The following is a 19,333-nucleotide window of genomic DNA, read 5'->3' on the forward strand; positions in this document are numbered from 1 at the left end:
TAAGTGGGTAGAAAAAGCCATCTCCCCGTCGGGGAATCGAACGCCGGTCTCCCGCGTGACAGGCGGGGATACTCACCACTATACTAACGAGGACCACATGAAAGTCTTTCTTTTTCACCACCACCATCTTTTTCGTGCAGCAAGACATACGGTTGTGGATTTTCTTTTTTCCAAGAACTGGCTTTATTATTAGTTTGCTTAGCAATCGCTAGGTCCTGGGCTCTCCTTTTCCCACACATCCTGCTTTTCCCAGTGGCCTTTGTGTCAGTAAGACACAAGTTGCCAAGCAGTAGACAGTGTGAAAAGGAAGGTCCCACCGAGATTTGAACTCGGATCGCTGGATTCAGAGTCCAGAGTGCTAACCATTACACCATGGAACCTTTGGATCTGTACTGCTTGGCCAGGCCCAATTGTTTAGACTTTTTTTTTCCCCCCCTCACATGTCCTCCTTGTGATCTTTGCGTATGTCTACATGGGCATTGGTTAACTTCTGTCCCATTTCACCCCACAGGACCGACCAGTCTAGCAAATTTTCCCTTGGCCATCTAGCAGCACTTTGACATCTATACTTGATGAAGCAAAGGGCATGAACTTAGATGCTGCCATCCCAAGGTTTCTGGGGTCAAAAGTGGGATGGCACCAATCAGCAGCGTGCAGAAGTAAACACCAAGCTTGTTGAGAAATGTGGAGCTGACTAGATGTGGGAGAAATGACTAAGCCAGCGTCCGGGTGGCCATAAGATTGATTTGTACAAATGTGAGCTCAAAGCTCCCTCTTGAAAGAGCATTCAAGGACTTGAGTTGAGCGTGGTGAGTTAGGCGTGCTGCTAAGTGGGTAGAAAAAGCCATCTCCCCGTCGGGGAATCGAACCCCGGTCTCCCGCGTGACAGGCGGGGATACTCACCACTATACTAACGAGGACCACATGAAAGGGTTTTTTTTGCACCACCGCCATCACCATCTTTTTTTGTGCAGGAGAACATACGGTTGTGGATTTTCATTTGTCCAAGAACTCGCTGTATTATTAGTTTGCTTAGCCATCGCTAGGTCCTGGGCTCTCCTTTTCCCACACATCCTCTCCCAGTAACCCACATTTTTCTTTGATTCCTTTTGAGGAGACACTCCTTTTCCCTTACTATCCCCTCCCAGAAACCCTCCTTTCTCCTTGCATCCTCTTCCAGAGAATGGCTTGTCCTCTCACTTGCTTTCTTAGTAGACTCTTGTCTTCCCTTCTTTTCTCTCCCAAAGACACCTTTTTCTTCTCACTTCTTGCCCCGGAGTCCTTCCTTCCCCCTTTTGAATATTCACCAGGAATGCAGGTGTGCCCTTACCCGCCCCTGGGAGCAAAAGAGATAGCTACCAATGTTGCCTTCTTTTAGGGAGCTCTTCTCTTCATCAGCCTGCCCAGCTAGCTGACGTGAAGCTTTACGTCTCTGCTGTAAACCCAAGCAAAACTCCAAGTTGTCTGGATTTCAACTTGGACAAAGAGAAGCCAATGGATTAGGAATGCGTGACCTCAAAGAGCCCTTCTTTCAATATTCCTTTCTCATGTCATTCTTTCCCGGAGCTTTTCTCCAAATGAGAGAGCCACGCAATATTAGCTGAAAGTTTGAGTCTATGGATAGCGATCTGTGGAGCTTATGTCCCAAAGTAGCTGTGGTCAGTAGCTTGCTAAGCATCTATGTTTTCAGCAGCTGCTTTTCTGAGTGGCCTTTGTGTCAGTAAGACGCAAGTTGCGAAGCAGTAGGCAGTGTGAAAAATGAGGTCCCACCGAGATTTGAACTCGGATTGCTGGATTCAAAGTCCAGAGTGCTAACCATTACACCATGGAACCACCGGCTCTACCTCCCTTGGCTAGGCCCCATTGTTTAAAGGTCTTTTTTCCCCAGATGTCCTTTTTTCCTTCTGATGTTTCCGTATGTCTACATGGGCGTTGGTTAACTTCTGTCCCATTTCACCCCACAGGACCAACTAGTCTAGCAAATTTTCCCTTGGCCATCTAGCAGCACTTTGACATCTATAATTGATGAACCAAGGGGCAGGAACGTAGACGCTGCCATCCCAAGGTTTCTGGGGCCAAAAGTGGGATGGCGCCAATCACCACCGTGCAGGAGTAGACACCAAGCTTGTTGAGAAATTTGTAGATGACTAGTTGTGGGAGAAATGACTAAGCCAGCGTCGGTTTCAACATAAGAATGATTTGTAGAATGCCCAGGTTGTGCAAATGTGAGCTCAAAGCTCCCTCTTGAAAGAGCATTCAAGGACTTGAAGTTGAGCGTGGTGAGTTAAGCGTGCTGCTAAGTGGGTAGAAAAAGCCATCTCCCCGTCGGGGAATCGAACACCGGTCTCCCGCGTGACAGGCGGGGATACTCACCACTATACTAACGAGGACCACATGAAAGTCTTTCTTTTTCACCACCACCATCTTTTTCGTGCAGCAAGACATACGGTTGTGGATTTTCTTTTTTCCAAGAACTGGCTTTATTATTAGTTTGCTTAGCAATCGCTAGGTCCTGGGCTCTCCTTTTCCCACACATCCTGCTTTTCCCAGTGGCCTTTGTGTCAGTAAGACACAAGTTGCCAAGCAGTAGACAGTGTGAAAAGGAAGGTCCCACCGAGATTTGAACTCGGATCGCTGGATTCAGAGTCCAGAGTGCTAACCATTACACCATGGAACCTTTGGATCTGTACTGCTTGGCCAGGCCCAATTGTTTAGACTTTTTTTTTCCCCCCCTCACATGTCCTCCTTGTGATCTTTGCGTATGTCTACATGGGCATTGGTTAACTTCTGTCCCATTTCACCCCACAGGACCGACCAGTCTAGCAAATTTTCCCTTGGCCATCTAGCAGCACTTTGACATCTATACTTGATGAAGCAAAGGGCATGAACTTAGATGCTGCCATCCCAAGGTTTCTGGGGTCAAAAGTGGGATGGCACCAATCAGCAGCGTGCAGAAGTAAACACCAAGCTTGTTGAGAAATGTGGAGCTGACTAGATGTGGGAGAAATGACTAAGCCAGCGTCCGGGTGGCCATAAGATTGATTTGTACAAATGTGAGCTCAAAGCTCCCTCTTGAAAGAGCATTCAAGGACTTGAGTTGAGCGTGGTGAGTTAGGCGTGCTGCTAAGTGGGTAGAAAAAGCCATCTCCCCGTCGGGGAATCGAACCCCGGTCTCCCGCGTGACAGGCGGGGATACTCACCACTATACTAACGAGGACCACATGAAAGGGTTTTTTTTGCACCACCGCCATCACCATCTTTTTTTGTGCAGGAGAACATACGGTTGTGGATTTTCATTTGTCCAAGAACTCGCTGTATTATTAGTTTGCTTAGCCATCGCTAGGTCCTGGGCTCTCCTTTTCCCACACATCCTCTCCCAGTAACCCACATTTTTCTTTGATTCCTTTTGAGGAGACACTCCTTTTCCCTTACTATCCCCTCCCAGAAACCCTCCTTTCTCCTTGCATCCTCTTCCAGAGAATGGCTTGTCCTCTCACTTGCTTTCTTAGTAGACTCTTGTCTTCCCTTCTTTTCTCTCCCAAAGACACCTTTTTCTTCTCACTTCTTGCCCCGGAGTCCTTCCTTCCCCCTTTTGAATATTCACCAGGAATGCAGGTGTGCCCTTACCCGCCCCTGGGAGCAAAAGAGATAGCTACCAATGTTGCCTTCTTTTAGGGAGCTCTTCTCTTCATCAGCCTGCCCAGCTAGCTGACGTGAAGCTTTACGTCTCTGCTGTAAACCCAAGCAAAACTCCAAGTTGTCCGGATTTCAACTTGGACAAAGAGAAGCCAATGGATTAGGAATGCGTGACCTTAAAGAGCCCTTCTTTCAATAGTCCTTTCTCATGTCCTTCTTTCCCGGAGCTTTTCTCCAAATGAGAGAGCCACGCAATATTAGCTGAAAGTTTGAGTCTATGGATAGCGATCTGTGGAGCTTATGTCCCAAAGTAGCTGTGGTCAGTAGCTTGCTAAGCATCTATGTTTTCAGCAGCTGCTTTTCTGAGTGGCCTTTGTGTCAGTAAGACGCAAGTTGCGAAGCAGTAGGCAGTGTGAAAAATGAGGTCCCACCGAGATTTGAACTCGGATTGCTGGATTCAAAATCCAGAGTGCTAACCATTATACCATGGAACCACGGGCTCTACCTCACTTGGCTAGGCCCCATTGTTTAAAGGTCTTTTTTTCCCCCCAGATGTCCTTCTTTCCTTCTGATGTTTCCGTATGTCTACATGGGCATTGGTTAACTTCTGTCCCATTTCACCCCACAGGACCAACTAGTCTAGCAAATTTTCCCTTGGCCATCTAGCAGCACTTTGACATCTATAATTGATGAACCAAGGGGCAGGAACGTAGACGCTGCCATCCCAAGGTTTCTGGGGCCAAAAGTGGGATGGCGCCAATCACCACCGTGCAGGAGTAGACACCAAGCTTGTTGAGAAATTTGTAGATGACTAGTTGTGGGAGAAATGACTAAGCCAGCGTCGGTTTCAACATAAGAATGATTTGTAGAATGCCCAGGTTGTGCAAATGTGAGCTCAAAGCTCCCTCTTGAAAGAGCATTCAAGGACTTGAAGTTGAGCGTGGTGAGTTAAGCGTGCTGCTAAGTGGGTAGAAAAAGCCATCTCCCCGTCGGGGAATCGAACCCCGGTCTCCCGCGTGACAGGCGGGGATACTCACCACTATACTAACGAGGACCACATGAAAGTCTTTCTTTTTCACCACCACCATCTTTTTCGTGCAGCAAGACATACGGTTGTGGATTTTCTTTTTTCCAAGAACTGGCTTTATTATTAGTTTGCTTAGCAATCGCTAGGTCCTGGGCTCTCCTTTTCCCACACATCCTGCTTTTCCCAGTGGCCTTTGTGTCAGTAAGACACAAGTTGCCAAGCAGTAGACAGTGTGAAAAGGAAGGTCCCACCGAGATTTGAACTCGGATCGCTGGATTCAGAGTCCAGAGTGCTAACCATTACACCATGGAACCTTTGGATCTGTACTGCTTGGCCAGGCCCAATTGTTTAGACTTTTTTTTTCCCCCCTCACATGTCCTCCTTGTGATCTTTGCGTATGTCTACATGGGCATTGGTTAACTTCTGTCCCATTTCACCCCACAGGACCGACCAGTCTAGCAAATTTTCCCTTGGCCATCTAGCAGCACTTTGACATCTATACTTGATGAAGCAAAGGGCATGAACTTAGATGCTGCCATCCCAAGGTTTCTGGGGTCAAAAGTGGGATGGCACCAATCAGCAGCGTGCAGAAGTAAACACCAAGCTTGTTGAGAAATGTGGAGCTGACTAGATGTGGGAGAAATGACTAAGCCAGCGTCCGGGTGGCCATAAGATTGATTTGTACAAATGTGAGCTCAAAGCTCCCTCTTGAAAGAGCATTCAAGGACTTGAGTTGAGCGTGGTGAGTTAGGCGTGCTGCTAAGTGGGTAGAAAAAGCCATCTCCCCGTCGGGGAATCGAACCCCGGTCTCCCGCGTGACAGGCGGGGATACTCACCACTATACTAACGAGGACCACATGAAAGGGTTTTTTTTGCACCACCGCCATCACCATCTTTTTTTGTGCAGGAGAACATACGGTTGTGGATTTTCATTTGTCCAAGAACTCGCTGTATTATTAGTTTGCTTAGCCATCGCTAGGTCCTGGGCTCTCCTTTTCCCACACATCCTCTCCCAGTAACCCACATTTTTCTTTGATTCCTTTTGAGGAGACACTCCTTTTCCCTTACTATCCCCTCCCAGAAACCCTCCTTTCTCCTTGCATCCTCTTCCAGAGAATGGCTTGTCCTCTCACTTGCTTTCTTAGTAGACTCTTGTCTTCCCTTCTTTTCTCTCCCAAAGACAACTTTTTCTTCTCACTTCTTGCCCCGGAGTCCTTCCTTCCCCCTTTTGGATATTCACCAGTAATGCAGGTGTGCCCTTACCCGCCCCTGGGAGCAAAAGAGATAGCTACCAATGTTGCCTTCTTTTAGGGAGCTCTTCTCTTCATCAGCCTGCCCAGCTAGCTGACGTGAAGCTTTACGTCTCTGCTGTAAACCCAAGCAAAACTCCAAGTTGTCTGGATTTCAACTTGGACAAAGAGAAGCCAATGGATTAGGAATGCGTGACCTCAAAGAGCCCTTCTTTCAATATTCCTTTCTCATGTCATTCTTTCCCGGAGCTTTTCTCCAAATGAGAGAGCCACGCAATATTAGCTGAAAGTTTGAGTCTATGGATAGCGATCTGTGGAGCTTATGTCCCAAAGTAGCTGTGGTCAGTAGCTTGCTAAGCATCTATGTTTTCAGCAGCTGCTTTTCTGAGTGGCCTTTGTGTCAGTAAGACGCAAGTTGCGAAGCAGTAGGCAGTGTGAAAAATGAGGTCCCACCGAGATTTGAACTCGGATTGCTGGATTCAAAGTCCAGAGTGCTAACCATTACACCATGGAACCACCGGCTCTACCTCCCTTGGCTAGGCCCCATTGTTTAAAGGTCTTTTTTCCCCCAGATGTCCTTTTTTCCTTCTGATGTTTCCGTATGTCTACATGGGCGTTGGTTAACTTCTGTCCCATTTCACCCCACAGGACCAACTAGTCTAGCAAATTTTCCCTTGGCCATCTAGCAGCACTTTGACATCTATAATTGATGAACCAAGGGGCAGGAACGTAGACGCTGCCATCCCAAGGTTTCTGGGGCCAAAAGTGGGATGGCGCCAATCACCACCGTGCAGGAGTAGACACCAAGCTTGTTGAGAAATTTGTAGATGACTAGTTGTGGGAGAAATGACTAAGCCAGCGTCGGTTTCAACATAAGAATGATTTGTAGAATGCCCAGGTTGTGCAAATGTGAGCTCAAAGCTCCCTCTTGAAAGAGCATTCAAGGACTTGAAGTTGAGCGTGGTGAGTTAAGCGTGCTGCTAAGTGGGTAGAAAAAGCCATCTCCCCGTCGGGGAATCGAACCCCGGTCTCCCGCGTGACAGGCGGGGATACTCACCACTATACTAACGAGGACCACATGAAAGTCTTTCTTTTTCACCACCACCATCTTTTTCGTGCAGCAAGACATACGGTTGTGGATTTTCTTTTTTCCAAGAACTGGCTTTATTATTAGTTTGCTTAGCAATCGCTAGGTCCTGGGCTCTCCTTTTCCCACACATCCTGCTTTTCCCAGTGGCCTTTGTGTCAGTAAGACACAAGTTGCCAAGCAGTAGACAGTGTGAAAAGGAAGGTCCCACCGAGATTTGAACTCGGATCGCTGGATTCAGAGTCCAGAGTGCTAACCATTACACCATGGAACCTTTGGATCTGTACTGCTTGGCCAGGCCCAATTGTTTAGACTTTTTTTTCCCCCCCTCACATGTCCTCCTTGTGATCTTTGCGTATGTCTACATGGGCATTGGTTAACTTCTGTCCCATTTCACCCCACAGGACCGACCAGTCTAGCAAATTTTCCCTTGGCCATCTAGCAGCACTTTGACATCTATACTTGATGAAGCAAAGGGCATGAACTTAGATGCTGCCATCCCAAGGTTTCTGGGGTCAAAAGTGGGATGGCACCAATCAGCAGCGTGCAGAAGTAAACACCAAGCTTGTTGAGAAATGTGGAGCTGACTAGATGTGGGAGAAATGACTAAGCCAGCGTCCGGGTGGCCATAAGATTGATTTGTACAAATGTGAGCTCAAAGCTCCCTCTTGAAAGAGCATTCAAGGACTTGAGTTGAGCGTGGTGAGTTAGGCGTGCTGCTAAGTGGGTAGAAAAAGCCATCTCCCCGTCGGGGAATCGAACCCCGGTCTCCCGCGTGACAGGCGGGGATACTCACCACTATACTAACGAGGACCACATGAAAGGGTTTTTTTTGCACCACCGCCATCACCATCTTTTTTTGTGCAGGAGAACATACGGTTGTGGATTTTCATTTGTCCAAGAACTCGCTGTATTATTAGTTTGCTTAGCCATCGCTAGGTCCTGGGCTCTCCTTTTCCCACACATCCTCTCCCAGTAACCCACATTTTTCTTTGATTCCTTTTGAGGAGACACTCCTTTTCCCTTACTATCCCCTCCCAGAAACCCTCCTTTCTCCTTGCATCCTCTTCCAGAGAATGGCTTGTCCTCTCACTTGCTTTCTTAGTAGACTCTTGTCTTCCCTTCTTTTCTCTCCCAAAGACACCTTTTTCTTCTCACTTCTTGCCCCGGAGTCCTTCCTTCCCCCTTTTGAATATTCACCAGGAATGCAGGTGTGCCCTTACCCGCCCCTGGGAGCAAAAGAGATAGCTACCAATGTTGCCTTCTTTTAGGGAGCTCTTCTCTTCATCAGCCTGCCCAGCTAGCTGACGTGAAGCTTTACGTCTCTGCTGTAAACCCAAGCAAAACTCCAAGTTGTCTGGATTTCAACTTGGACAAAGAGAAGCCAATGGATTAGGAATGCGTGACCTCAAAGAGCCCTTCTTTCAATATTCCTTTCTCATGTCATTCTTTCCCGGAGCTTTTCTCCAAATGAGAGAGCCACGCAATATTAGCTGAAAGTTTGAGTCTATGGATAGCGATCTGTGGAGCTTATGTCCCAAAGTAGCTGTGGTCAGTAGCTTGCTAAGCATCTATGTTTTCAGCAGCTGCTTTTCTGAGTGGCCTTTGTGTCAGTAAGATGCAAGTTGCGAAGCAGTAGGCAGTGTGAAAAATGAGGTCCCACCGAGATTTGAACTCGGATTGCTGGATTCAAAGTCCAGAGTGCTAACCATTACACCATGGAACCACCGGCTCTACCTCCCTTGGCTAGGCCCCATTGTTTAAAGGTCTTTTTTCCCCAGATGTCCTTTTTTCCTTCTGATGTTTCCGTATGTCTACATGGGCGTTGGTTAACTTCTGTCCCATTTCACCCCACAGGACCAACTAGTCTAGCAAATTTTCCCTTGGCCATCTAGCAGCACTTTGACATCTATAATTGATGAACCAAGGGGCAGGAACGTAGACGCTGCCATCCCAAGGTTTCTGGGGCCAAAAGTGGGATGGCGCCAATCACCACCGTGCAGGAGTAGACACCAAGCTTGTTGAGAAATTTGTAGATGACTAGTTGTGGGAGAAATGACTAAGCCAGCGTCGGTTTCAACATAAGAATGATTTGTAGAATGCCCAGGTTGTGCAAATGTGAGCTCAAAGCTCCCTCTTGAAAGAGCATTCAAGGACTTGAAGTTGAGCGTGGTGAGTTAAGCGTGCTGCTAAGTGGGTAGAAAAAGCCATCTCCCCGTCGGGGAATCGAACCCCGGTCTCCCGCGTGACAGGCGGGGATACTCACCACTATACTAACGAGGACCACATGAAAGTCTTTCTTTTTCACCACCACCATCTTTTTCGTGCAGCAAGACATACGGTTGTGGATTTTCTTTTTTCCAAGAACTGGCTTTATTATTAGTTTGCTTAGCAATCGCTAGGTCCTGGGCTCTCCTTTTCCCACACATCCTGCTTTTCCCAGTGGCCTTTGTGTCAGTAAGACACAAGTTGCCAAGCAGTAGACAGTGTGAAAAGGAAGGTCCCACCGAGATTCGAACTCGGATCGCTGGATTCAGAGTCCAGAGTGCTAACCATTACACCATGGAACCTTTGGATCTGTACTGCTTGGCCAGGCCCAATTGTTTAGACTTTTTTTTTCCCCCCCTCACATGTCCTCCTTGTGATCTTTGCGTATGTCTACATGGGCATTGGTTAACTTCTGTCCCATTTCACCCCACAGGACCGACCAGTCTAGCAAATTTTCCCTTGGCCATCTAGCAGCACTTTGACATCTATACTTGATGAAGCAAAGGGCATGAACTTAGATGCTGCCATCCCAAGGTTTCTGGGGTCAAAAGTGGGATGGAACCAATCAGCAGCGTGCAGAAGTAAACACCAAGCTTGTTGAGAAATGTGGAGCTGACTAGATGTGGGAGAAATGACTAAGCCAGCGTCCGGGTGGCCATAAGATTGATTTGTACAATCCCCAGGTTGTGCAAATGTGAGCTCAAAGCTCCCTCTTGAAAGAGCATTCAAGGACTTGAGTTGAGCGTGGTGAGTTAGGCGTGCTGCTAAGTGGGTAGAAAAAGCCATCTCCCCGTCGGGGAATCGAACCCCTGTCTCCCGCGTGACAGGCGGGGATACTCACCACTATACTAACGAGGACCACATGAAAGGGTTTTTTTTGCACCACCGCCATCACCATCTTTTTTTGTGCAGGAGAACATACGGTTGTGGATTTTCATTTGTCCAAGAACTCGCTGTATTATTAGTTTGCTTAGCCATCGCTAGGTCCTGGGCTCTCCTTTTCCCACACATCCTCTCCCAGTAACCCACATTTTTCTTTGATTCCTTTTGAGGAGACACTCCTTTTCCCTTACTATCCCCTCCCAGAAACCCTCCTTTCTCCTTGCATCCTCTTCCAGAGAATGGCTTGTCCTCTCACTTGCTTTCTTAGTAGACTCTTGTCTTCCCTTCTTTTCTCTCCCAAAGACACCTTTTTCTTCTCACTTCTTGCCCCGGAGTCCTTCCTTCCCCCTTTTGGATATTCACCAGTAATGCAGGTGTGCCCTTACCCGCCCCTGGGAGCAAAAGAGATAGCTACCAATGTTGCCTTCTTTTAGGGAGCTCTTCTCTTCATCAGCCTGCCCAGCTAGCTGACGTGAAGCTTTACGTCTCTGCTGTAAACCCAAGCAAAACTCCAAGTTGTCTGGATTTCAACTTGGACAAAGAGAAGCCAATGGATTAGGAATGCGTGACCTCAAAGAGCCCTTCTTTCAATATTCCTTTCTCATGTCATTCTTTCCCGGAGCTTTTCTCCAAATGAGAGAGCCACGCAATATTAGCTGAAAGTTTGAGTCTATGGATAGCGATCTGTGGAGCTTATGTCCCAAAGTAGCTGTGGTCAGTAGCTTGCTAAGCATCTATGTTTTCAGCAGCTGCTTTTCTGAGTGGCCTTTGTGTCAGTAAGACGCAAGTTGCGAAGCAGTAGGCAGTGTGAAAAATGAGGTCCCACCGAGATTTGAACTCGGATTGCTGGATTCAAAGTCCAGAGTGCTAACCATTACACCATGGAACCACCGGCTCTACCTCCCTTGGCTAGGCCCCATTGTTTAAAGGTCTTTTTCCCCCAGATGTCCTTTTTTCCTTCTGATGTTTCCGTATGTCTACATGGGCGTTGGTTAACTTCTGTCCCATTTCACCCCACAGGACCAACTAGTCTAGCAAATTTTCCCTTGGCCATCTAGCAGCACTTTGACATCTATAATTGATGAACCAAGGGGCAGGAACGTAGACGCTGCCATCCCAAGGTTTCTGGGGCCAAAAGTGGGATGGCGCCAATCACCACCGTGCAGGAGTAGACACCAAGCTTGTTGAGAAATTTGTAGATGACTAGTTGTGGGAGAAATGACTAAGCCAGCGTCGGTTTCAACATAAGAATGATTTGTAGAATGCCCAGGTTGTGCAAATGTGAGCTCAAAGCTCCCTCTTGAAAGAGCATTCAAGGACTTGAAGTTGAGCGTGGTGAGTTAAGCGTGCTGCTAAGTGGGTAGAAAAAGCCATCTCCCCATCGGGGAATCGAACCCCGGTCTACCGCGTGACAGGCGGGGATACTCACCACTATACTAACGAGGACCACATGAAAGTCTTTCTTTTTCACCACCACCATCTTTTTCGTGCAGCAAGACATACGGTTGTGGATTTTCTTTTTTCCAAGAACTGGCTTTATTATTAGTTTGCTTAGCAATCGCTAGGTCCTGGGCTCTCCTTTTCCCACACATCCTGCTTTTCCCAGTGGCCTTTGTGTCAGTAAGACACAAGTTGCCAAGCAGTAGACAGTGTGAAAAGGAAGGTCCTACCGAGATTTGAACTCGGATCGCTGGATTCAGAGTCCAGAGTGCTAACCATTACACCATGGAACCTTTGGATCTGTACTGCTTGGCCAGGCCCAATTGTTTAGACTTTTTTTTTCCCCCTCACATGTCCTCCTTGTGATCTTTGCGTATGTCTACATGGGCATTGGTTAACTTCTGTCCCATTTCACCCCACAGGACCGACCAGTCTAGCAAATTTTCCCTTGGCCATCTAGCAGCACTTTGACATCTATACTTGATGAAGCAAAGGGCATGAACTTAGATGCTGCCATCCCAAGGTTTCTGGGGTCAAAAGTGGGATGGCACCAATCAGCAGCGTGCAGAAGTAAACACCAAGCTTGTTGAGAAATGTGGAGCTGACTAGATGTGGGAGAAATGACTAAGCCAGCGTCCGGGTGGCCATAAGATTGATTTGTACAAATGTGAGCTCAAAGCTCCCTCTTGAAAGAGCATTCAAGGACTTGAGTTGAGCGTGGTGAGTTAGGCGTGCTGCTAAGTGGGTAGAAAAAGCCATCTCCCCGTCGGGGAATCGAACCCCGGTCTCCCGCGTGACAGGCGGGGATACTCACCACTATACTAACGAGGACCACATGAAAGGGTTTTTTTTTGCACCACCGCCATCACCATCTTTTTTTGTGCAGGAGAACATACGGTTGTGGATTTTCATTTGTCCAAGAACTCGCTGTATTATTAGTTTGCTTAGCCATCGCTAGGTCCTGGGCTCTCCTTTTCCCACACATCCTCTCCCAGTAACCCACATTTTTCTTTGATTCCTTTTGAGGAGACACTCCTTTTCCCTTACTATCCCCTCCCAGAAACCCTCCTTTCTCCTTGCATCCTCTTCCAGAGAATGGCTTGTCCTCTCACTTGCTTTCTTAGTAGACTCTTGTCTTCCCTTCTTTTCTCTCCCAAAGACACCTTTTTCTTCTCACTTCTTGCCCCGGAGTCCTTCCTTCCCCCTTTTGGATATTCACCAGTAATGCAGGTGTGCCCTTACCCGCCCCTGGGAGCAAAAGAGATAGCTACCAATGTTGCCTTCTTTTAGGGAGCTCTTCTCTTCATCAGCCTGCCCAGCTAGCTGACGTGAAGCTTTACGTCTCTGCTGTAAACCCAAGCAAAACTCCAAGTTGTCTGGATTTCAACTTGGACAAAGAGAAGCCAATGGATTAGGAATGCGTGACCTCAAAGAGCCCTTCTTTCAATATTCCTTTCTCATGTCATTCTTTCCCGGAGCTTTTCTCCAAATGAGAGAGCCACACAATATTAGCTGAAAGTTTGAGTCTATGGATAGCGATCTGTGGAGCTTATGTCCCAAAGTAGCTGTGGTCAGTAGCTTGCTAAGCATCTATGTTTTCAGCAGCTGCTTTTCTGAGTGGCCTTTGTGTCAGTAAGACGCAAGTTGCGAAGCAGCAGGCAGTGTGAAAAATGAGGTCCCACCGAGATTTGAACTCGGATTGCTGGATTCAAAGTCCAGAGTGCTAACCATTACACCATGGAACCACCGGCTCTACCTCCCTTGGCTAGGCCCCATTGTTTAAAGGTCTTTTTTCCCCAGATGTCCTTTTTTCCTTCTGATGTTTCCGTATGTCTACATGGGCGTTGGTTAACTTCTGTCCCATTTCACCCCACAGGACCAACTAGTCTAGCAAATTTTCCCTTGGCCATCTAGCAGCACTTTGACATCTATAATTGATGAACCAAGGGGCAGGAACGTAGACGCTGCCATCCCAAGGTTTCTGGGGCCAAAAGTGGGATGGCGCCAATCACCACCGTGCAGGAGTAGACACCAAGCTTGTTGAGAAATTTGTAGATGACTAGTTGTGGGAGAAATGACTAAGCCAGCGTCGGTTTCAACATAAGAATGATTTGTAGAATGCCCAGGTTGTGCAAATGTGAGCTCAAAGCTCCCTCTTGAAAGAGCATTCAAGGACTTGAAGTTGAGCGTGGTGAGTTAAGCGTGCTGCTAAGTGGGTAGAAAAAGCCATCTCCCCGTCGGGGAATCGAACCCCGGTCTCCCGCGTGACAGGCGGGGATACTCACCACTATACTAACGAGGACCACATGAAAGTCTTTCTTTTTCACCACCACCATCTTTTTCGTGCAGCAAGACATACGGTTGTGGATTTTCTTTTTTCCAAGAACTGGCTTTATTATTAGTTTGCTTAGCAATCGCTAGGTCCTGGGCTCTCCTTTTCCCACACATCCTGCTTTTCCCAGTGGCCTTTGTGTCAGTAAGACACAAGTTGCCAAGCAGTAGACAGTGTGAAAAGGAAGGTCCCACCGAGATTTGAACTCGGATCGCTGGATTCAGAGTCCAGAGTGCTAACCATTACACCATGGAACCTTTGGATCTGTACTGCTTGGCCAGGCCCAATTGTTTAGACTTTTTTTTTCCCCCCTCACATGTCCTCCTTGTGATCTTTGCGTATGTCTACATGGGCATTGGTTAACTTCTGTCCCATTTCACCCCACAGGACCGACCAGTCTAGCAAATTTTCCCTTGGCCATCTAGCAGCACTTTGACATCTATACTTGATGAAGCAAAGGGCATGAACTTAGATGCTGCCATCCCAAGGTTTCTGGGGTCAAAAGTGGGATGGCACCAATCAGCAGCGTGCAGAAGTAAACACCAAGCTTGTTGAGAAATGTGGAGCTGACTAGATGTGGGAGAAATGACTAAGCCAGCGTCCGGGTGGCCATAAGATTGATTTGTACAAATGTGAGCTCAAAGCTCCCTCTTGAAAGAGCATTCAAGGACTTGAGTTGAGCGTGGTGAGTTAGGCGTGCTGCTAAGTGGGTAGAAAAAGCCATCTCCCCGTCGGGGAATCGAACCCCGGTCTCCCGCGTGACAGGCGGGGATACTCACCACTATACTAACGAGGACCACATGAAAGGGTTTTTTTTGCACCACCGCCATCACCATCTTTTTTTGTGCAGGAGAACATACGGTTGTGGATTTTCATTTGTCCAAGAACTCGCTGTATTATTAGTTTGCTTAGCCATCGCTAGGTCCTGGGCTCTCCTTTTCCCACACATCCTCTCCCAGTAACCCACATTTTTCTTTGATTCCTTTTGAGGAGACACTCCTTTTCCCTTACTATCCCCTCCCAGAAACCCTCCTTTCTCCTTGCATCCTCTTCCAGAGAATGGCTTGTCCTCTCACTTGCTTTCTTAGTAGACTCTTGTCTTCCCTTCTTTTCTCTCCCAAAGACACCTTTTTCTTCTCACTTCTTGCCCCGGAGTCCTTCCTTCCCCCTTTTGGATATTCACCAGTAATGCAGGTGTGCCCTTACCCGCCCCTGGGAGCAAAAGAGATAGCTACCAATGTTGCCTTCTTTTAGGGAGCTCTTCTCTTCATCAGCCTGCCCAGCTAGCTGACGTGAAGCTTTACGTCTCTGCTGTAAACCCAAGCAAAACTCCAAGTTGTCTGGATTTCAACTTGGACAAAGAGAAGCCAATGGATTAGGAATGCGTGACCTCAAAGAGCCCTTCTTTCAATATTCCTTTCTCATGTCATTCTTTCCCGGAGCTTTTCTCCAAATGAGAGAGCCACGCAATATTAGCTGAAAGTTTGAGTCTATGGATAGCGATCTGTGGAGCTTATGTCCCAAAGTAGCTGTGGTCAGTAGCTTGCTAAGCATCTATGTTTTCAGCAGCTGCTTTTCTGAGTGGCCTTTGTGTCAGTAAGACGCAAGTTGCGAAGCAGTAGGCAGTGTGAAAAATGAGGTCCCACCGAGATTTGAACTCGGATTGCTGGATTCAAAGTCCAGAGTGCTAACCATTACACCATGGAACCACCGGCTCTACCTCCCTTGGCTAGGCCCCATTGTTTAAAGGTCTTTTTTCCCCAGATGTCCTTTTTTCCTTCTGATGTTTCCGTATGTCTACATGGGCGTTGGTTAACTTCTGTCCCATTTCACCCCACAGGACCAACTAGTCTAGCAAATTTTCCCTTGGCCATCTAGCAGCACTTTGACATCTATAATTGATGAACCAAGGGGCAGGAACGTAGACGCTGCCATCCCAAGGTTTCTGGGGCCAAAAGTGGGATGGCGCCAATCACCACCGTGCAGGAGTAGACACCAAGCTTGTTGAGAAATTTGTAGATGACTAGTTGTGGGAGAAATGACTAAGCCAGCGTCGGTTTCAACATAAGAATGATTTGTAGAATGCCCAGGTTGTGCAAATGTGAGCTCAAAGCTCCCTCTTGAAAGAGCATTCAAGGACTTGAAGTTGAGCGTGGTGAGTTAAGCGTGCTGCTAAGTGGGTAGAAAAAGCCATCTCCCCATCGGGGAATCGAACCCCGGTCTCCCGCGTGACAGGCGGGGATACTCACCACTATACTAACGAGGACCACATGAAAGTCTTTCTTTTTCACCACCACCATCTTTTCGTGCAGCAAGACATACGGTTGTGGATTTTCTTTTTTCCAAGAACTGGCTTTATTATTAGTTTGCTTAGCAATCGCTAGGTCCTGGGCTCTCCTTTTCCCACACATCCTGCTTTTCCCAGTGGCCTTTGTGTCAGTAAGACACAAGTTGCCAAGCAGTAGACAGTGTGAAAAGGAAGGTCCCACCGAGATTTGAACTCGGATCGCTGGATTCAGAGTCCAGAGTGCTAACCATTACACCATGGAACCTTTGGATCTGTACTGCTTGGCCAGGCCCAATTGTTTAGACTTTTTTTTCCCCCCCTCACATGTCCTCCTTGTGATCTTTGCGTATGTCTACATGGGCATTGGTTAACTTCTGTCCCATTTCACCCCACAGGACCGACCAGTCTAGCAAATTTTCCCTTGGCCATCTAGCAGCACTATGACATCTATACTTGATGAAGCAAAGGGCATGAACTTAGATGCTGCCATCCCAAGGTTTCTGGGGTCAAAAGTGGGATGGCACCAATCAGCAGCGTGCAGAAGTAAACACCAAGCTTGTTGAGAAATGTGGAGCTGACTAGATGTGGGAGAAATGACTAAGCCAGCGTCCGGGTGGCCATAAGATTGATTTGTACAAATGTGAGCTCAAAGCTCCCTCTTGAAAGAGCATTCAAGGACTTGAGTTGAGCGTGGTGAGTTAGGCGTGCTGCTAAGTGGGTAGAAAAAGCCATCTCCCCGTCGGGGAATCGAACCCCGGTCTCCCGCGTGACAGGCGGGGATACTCACCACTATACTAACGAGGACCACATGAAAGGGTTTTTTTTGCACCACCGCCATCACCATCTTTTTTTGTGCAGGAGAACATACGGTTGTGGATTTTCATTTGTCCAAGAACTCGCTGTATTATTAGTTTGCTTAGCCATCGCTAGGTCCTGGGCTCTCCTTTTCCCACACATCCTCTCCCAGTAACCCACATTTTTCTTTGATTCCTTTTGAGGAGACACTCCTTTTCCCTTACTATCCCCTCCCAGAAACCCTCCTTTCTCCTTGCATCCTCTTCCAGAGAATGGCTTGTCCTCTCACTTGCTTTCTTAGTAGACTCTTGTCTTCCCTTCTTTTCTCTCCCAAAGACACCTTTTTCTTCTCACTTCTTGCCCCGGAGTCCTTCCTTCCCCCTTTTGGATATTCACCAGTAATGCAGGTGTGCCCTTACCCGCCCCTGGGAGCAAAAGAGATAGCTACCAATGTTGCCTTCTTTTAGGGAGCTCTTCTCTTCATCAGCCTGCCCAGCTAGCTGACGTGAAGCTTTACGTCTCTGCTGTAAACCCAAGCAAAACTCCAAGTTGTCTGGATTTCAACTTGGACAAAGAGAAGCCAATGGATTAGGAATGCGTGACCTCAAAGAGCCCTTCTTTCAATATTCCTTTCTCATGTCCTTCTTTCCCGGAGCTTTTCTCCAAATGAGAGAGCCACGCAATATTAGCTGAAAGTTTGAGTCTATGGATAGCGATCTGTGGAGCTTATATCCCAAAGTAGCTGTGGTCAGTAGCTTGCTAAGCATCTATGTTTTCAGCAGCTGCTTTTCTGAGTGGCCTTTGTGTCAGTAAGACGCAAGTTGCGAAGCAGCAGGCAGTGTGAAAAATGAGGTCCCACCGAGATTTGAACTCGGATTGCTGGATTCAAAGTCCAGAGTGCTAACCATTACACCATGGAACCACCGGCTCTACCTCCCTTGGCTAGGCCCCATTGTTAAAAGGTCTTTTTTCCCCAGATGTCCTTTTTTCCTTCTGATGTTTCCGTATGTCTACATGGGCGTTGGTTAACTTCTGTCCCATTTCACCCCACAGGACCAACTAGTCTAGCAAATTTTCCCTTGGCCATCTAGCAGCACTTTGACATCTATAATTGATGAACCAAGGGGCAGGAACGTAGACGCTGCCATCCCAAGGTTTCTGGGGCCAAAAGTGGGATGGCGCCAATCACCACCGTGCAGGAGTAGACACCAAGCTTGTTGAGAAATTTGTAGATGACTAGTTGTGGGAGAAATGACTAAGCCAGCGTCGGTTTCAACATAAGAATGATTTGTAGAATGCCCAGGTTGTGCAAATGTGAGCTCAAAGCTCCCTCTTGAAAGAGCATTCAAGGACTTGAAGTTGAGCGTGGTGAGTTAAGCGTGCTGCTAAGTGGGTAGAAAAAGCCATCTCCCCGTCGGGGAATCGAACGCCGGTCTCCCGCGTGACAGGCGGGGATACTCACCACTATACTAACGAGGACCACATGAAAGTCTTTCTTTTTCACCACCACCATCTTTTTCGTGCAGCAAGACATACGGTTGTGGATTTTCTTTTTTCCAAGAACTGGCTTTATTATTAGTTTGCTTAGCAATCGCTAGGTCCTGGGCTCTCCTTTTCCCATACATCCTGCTTTTCCCAGTGGCCTTTGTGTCAGTAAGACACAAGTTGCCAAGCAGTAGACAGTGTGAAAAGGAAGGTCCCACCGAGATTTGAACTCGGATCGCTGGATTCAGAGTCCAGAGTGCTAACCATTACACCATGGAACCTTTGGATCTGTACTGCTTGGCCAGGCCCAATTGTTTAGACTTTTTTTTTCCCCCCTCACATGTCCTCCTTGTGATCTTTGCGTATGTCTACATGGGCATTGGTTAACTTCTGTCCCATTTCACCCCACAGGACCGACCAGTCTAGCAAATTTTCCCTTGGCCATCTAGCAGCACTATGACATCTATACTTGATGAAGCAAAGGGCATGAACTTAGATGCTGCCATCCCAAGGTTTCTGGGGTCAAAAGTGGGATGGCACCAATCAGCAGCGTGCAGAAGTAAACACCAAGCTTGTTGAGAAATGTGGAGCTGACTAGATGTGGGAGAAATGACTAAGCCAGCGTCCGGGTGGCCATAAGATTGATTTGTACAAATGTGAGCTCAAAGCTCCCTCTTGAAAGAGCATTCAAGGACTTGAGTTGAGCGTGGTGAGTTAGGCGTGCTGCTAAGTGGGTAGAAAAAGCCATCTCCCCGTCGGGGAATCGAACCCCGGTCTCCCGCGTGACAGGCGGGGATACTCACCACTATACTAACGAGGACCACATGAAAGGGTTTTTTTTTGC

At 47.6% G+C, this 19,333-nt stretch overlaps 30 non-coding genes across 30 annotated transcripts; all 30 read right to left on the reverse strand.

The window, feature by feature from the left end:
* Positions 1 to 308: 308 nt before the first annotated feature.
* On the reverse strand, positions 309 to 380 carry TRNAQ-CUG (transfer RNA glutamine (anticodon CUG)). The gene has a single exon. It is a non-coding gene; the product is annotated as a tRNA-Gln (tRNA).
* A 468-nt stretch (positions 381 to 848) lies between these two features.
* On the reverse strand, positions 849 to 920 carry TRNAD-GUC (transfer RNA aspartic acid (anticodon GUC)). Its single transcript has one exon. It is a non-coding gene; the product is annotated as a tRNA-Asp (tRNA).
* Positions 921 to 1,761: 841 nt separating this feature from the next.
* On the reverse strand, positions 1,762 to 1,833 carry TRNAQ-UUG (transfer RNA glutamine (anticodon UUG)). Its single transcript has one exon. It is a non-coding gene; the product is annotated as a tRNA-Gln (tRNA).
* A 772-nt stretch (positions 1,834 to 2,605) lies between these two features.
* Positions 2,606 to 2,677, reverse strand: TRNAQ-CUG (transfer RNA glutamine (anticodon CUG)). Its single transcript has one exon. It is a non-coding gene; the product is annotated as a tRNA-Gln (tRNA).
* A 468-nt stretch (positions 2,678 to 3,145) lies between these two features.
* On the reverse strand, positions 3,146 to 3,217 carry TRNAD-GUC (transfer RNA aspartic acid (anticodon GUC)). The gene has a single exon. It is a non-coding gene; the product is annotated as a tRNA-Asp (tRNA).
* An 841-nt stretch (positions 3,218 to 4,058) lies between these two features.
* TRNAQ-UUG (transfer RNA glutamine (anticodon UUG)) lies at positions 4,059 to 4,130 on the reverse strand. Its single transcript has one exon. It is a non-coding gene; the product is annotated as a tRNA-Gln (tRNA).
* A 488-nt stretch (positions 4,131 to 4,618) lies between these two features.
* TRNAD-GUC (transfer RNA aspartic acid (anticodon GUC)) lies at positions 4,619 to 4,690 on the reverse strand. Its single transcript has one exon. It is a non-coding gene; the product is annotated as a tRNA-Asp (tRNA).
* A 215-nt stretch (positions 4,691 to 4,905) lies between these two features.
* TRNAQ-CUG (transfer RNA glutamine (anticodon CUG)) lies at positions 4,906 to 4,977 on the reverse strand. Its single transcript has one exon. It is a non-coding gene; the product is annotated as a tRNA-Gln (tRNA).
* A 467-nt stretch (positions 4,978 to 5,444) lies between these two features.
* TRNAD-GUC (transfer RNA aspartic acid (anticodon GUC)) lies at positions 5,445 to 5,516 on the reverse strand. The gene has a single exon. It is a non-coding gene; the product is annotated as a tRNA-Asp (tRNA).
* Positions 5,517 to 6,357: 841 nt separating this feature from the next.
* Positions 6,358 to 6,429, reverse strand: TRNAQ-UUG (transfer RNA glutamine (anticodon UUG)). The gene has a single exon. It is a non-coding gene; the product is annotated as a tRNA-Gln (tRNA).
* Positions 6,430 to 6,915: 486 nt separating this feature from the next.
* On the reverse strand, positions 6,916 to 6,987 carry TRNAD-GUC (transfer RNA aspartic acid (anticodon GUC)). The gene has a single exon. It is a non-coding gene; the product is annotated as a tRNA-Asp (tRNA).
* Positions 6,988 to 7,202: 215 nt separating this feature from the next.
* On the reverse strand, positions 7,203 to 7,274 carry TRNAQ-CUG (transfer RNA glutamine (anticodon CUG)). Its single transcript has one exon. It is a non-coding gene; the product is annotated as a tRNA-Gln (tRNA).
* Positions 7,275 to 7,741: 467 nt separating this feature from the next.
* TRNAD-GUC (transfer RNA aspartic acid (anticodon GUC)) lies at positions 7,742 to 7,813 on the reverse strand. Its single transcript has one exon. It is a non-coding gene; the product is annotated as a tRNA-Asp (tRNA).
* Positions 7,814 to 8,654: 841 nt separating this feature from the next.
* Positions 8,655 to 8,726, reverse strand: TRNAQ-UUG (transfer RNA glutamine (anticodon UUG)). Its single transcript has one exon. It is a non-coding gene; the product is annotated as a tRNA-Gln (tRNA).
* A 485-nt stretch (positions 8,727 to 9,211) lies between these two features.
* Positions 9,212 to 9,283, reverse strand: TRNAD-GUC (transfer RNA aspartic acid (anticodon GUC)). Its single transcript has one exon. It is a non-coding gene; the product is annotated as a tRNA-Asp (tRNA).
* Positions 9,284 to 9,498: 215 nt separating this feature from the next.
* On the reverse strand, positions 9,499 to 9,570 carry TRNAQ-CUG (transfer RNA glutamine (anticodon CUG)). Its single transcript has one exon. It is a non-coding gene; the product is annotated as a tRNA-Gln (tRNA).
* Positions 9,571 to 10,967: 1,397 nt separating this feature from the next.
* On the reverse strand, positions 10,968 to 11,039 carry TRNAQ-UUG (transfer RNA glutamine (anticodon UUG)). The gene has a single exon. It is a non-coding gene; the product is annotated as a tRNA-Gln (tRNA).
* Positions 11,040 to 11,811: 772 nt separating this feature from the next.
* On the reverse strand, positions 11,812 to 11,883 carry TRNAQ-CUG (transfer RNA glutamine (anticodon CUG)). The gene has a single exon. It is a non-coding gene; the product is annotated as a tRNA-Gln (tRNA).
* Positions 11,884 to 12,349: 466 nt separating this feature from the next.
* TRNAD-GUC (transfer RNA aspartic acid (anticodon GUC)) lies at positions 12,350 to 12,421 on the reverse strand. Its single transcript has one exon. It is a non-coding gene; the product is annotated as a tRNA-Asp (tRNA).
* An 842-nt stretch (positions 12,422 to 13,263) lies between these two features.
* TRNAQ-UUG (transfer RNA glutamine (anticodon UUG)) lies at positions 13,264 to 13,335 on the reverse strand. Its single transcript has one exon. It is a non-coding gene; the product is annotated as a tRNA-Gln (tRNA).
* A 485-nt stretch (positions 13,336 to 13,820) lies between these two features.
* TRNAD-GUC (transfer RNA aspartic acid (anticodon GUC)) lies at positions 13,821 to 13,892 on the reverse strand. The gene has a single exon. It is a non-coding gene; the product is annotated as a tRNA-Asp (tRNA).
* A 215-nt stretch (positions 13,893 to 14,107) lies between these two features.
* Positions 14,108 to 14,179, reverse strand: TRNAQ-CUG (transfer RNA glutamine (anticodon CUG)). Its single transcript has one exon. It is a non-coding gene; the product is annotated as a tRNA-Gln (tRNA).
* Positions 14,180 to 14,646: 467 nt separating this feature from the next.
* TRNAD-GUC (transfer RNA aspartic acid (anticodon GUC)) lies at positions 14,647 to 14,718 on the reverse strand. The gene has a single exon. It is a non-coding gene; the product is annotated as a tRNA-Asp (tRNA).
* An 841-nt stretch (positions 14,719 to 15,559) lies between these two features.
* On the reverse strand, positions 15,560 to 15,631 carry TRNAQ-UUG (transfer RNA glutamine (anticodon UUG)). The gene has a single exon. It is a non-coding gene; the product is annotated as a tRNA-Gln (tRNA).
* Positions 15,632 to 16,116: 485 nt separating this feature from the next.
* On the reverse strand, positions 16,117 to 16,188 carry TRNAD-GUC (transfer RNA aspartic acid (anticodon GUC)). Its single transcript has one exon. It is a non-coding gene; the product is annotated as a tRNA-Asp (tRNA).
* Positions 16,189 to 16,402: 214 nt separating this feature from the next.
* On the reverse strand, positions 16,403 to 16,474 carry TRNAQ-CUG (transfer RNA glutamine (anticodon CUG)). The gene has a single exon. It is a non-coding gene; the product is annotated as a tRNA-Gln (tRNA).
* A 467-nt stretch (positions 16,475 to 16,941) lies between these two features.
* TRNAD-GUC (transfer RNA aspartic acid (anticodon GUC)) lies at positions 16,942 to 17,013 on the reverse strand. The gene has a single exon. It is a non-coding gene; the product is annotated as a tRNA-Asp (tRNA).
* Positions 17,014 to 17,854: 841 nt separating this feature from the next.
* Positions 17,855 to 17,926, reverse strand: TRNAQ-UUG (transfer RNA glutamine (anticodon UUG)). Its single transcript has one exon. It is a non-coding gene; the product is annotated as a tRNA-Gln (tRNA).
* A 772-nt stretch (positions 17,927 to 18,698) lies between these two features.
* On the reverse strand, positions 18,699 to 18,770 carry TRNAQ-CUG (transfer RNA glutamine (anticodon CUG)). Its single transcript has one exon. It is a non-coding gene; the product is annotated as a tRNA-Gln (tRNA).
* A 467-nt stretch (positions 18,771 to 19,237) lies between these two features.
* Positions 19,238 to 19,309, reverse strand: TRNAD-GUC (transfer RNA aspartic acid (anticodon GUC)). Its single transcript has one exon. It is a non-coding gene; the product is annotated as a tRNA-Asp (tRNA).
* Positions 19,310 to 19,333: the final 24 nt, after the last annotated feature.

This window comes from Staurois parvus, unplaced genomic scaffold (genome assembly GCF_062004578.1).
Source record: "Staurois parvus isolate SC_StPar_1 unplaced genomic scaffold, SC_StPar_1.0 ptg000782l, whole genome shotgun sequence".
In the NCBI taxonomy this organism is placed as follows: domain Eukaryota; kingdom Metazoa; phylum Chordata; class Amphibia; order Anura; family Ranidae; genus Staurois; species Staurois parvus.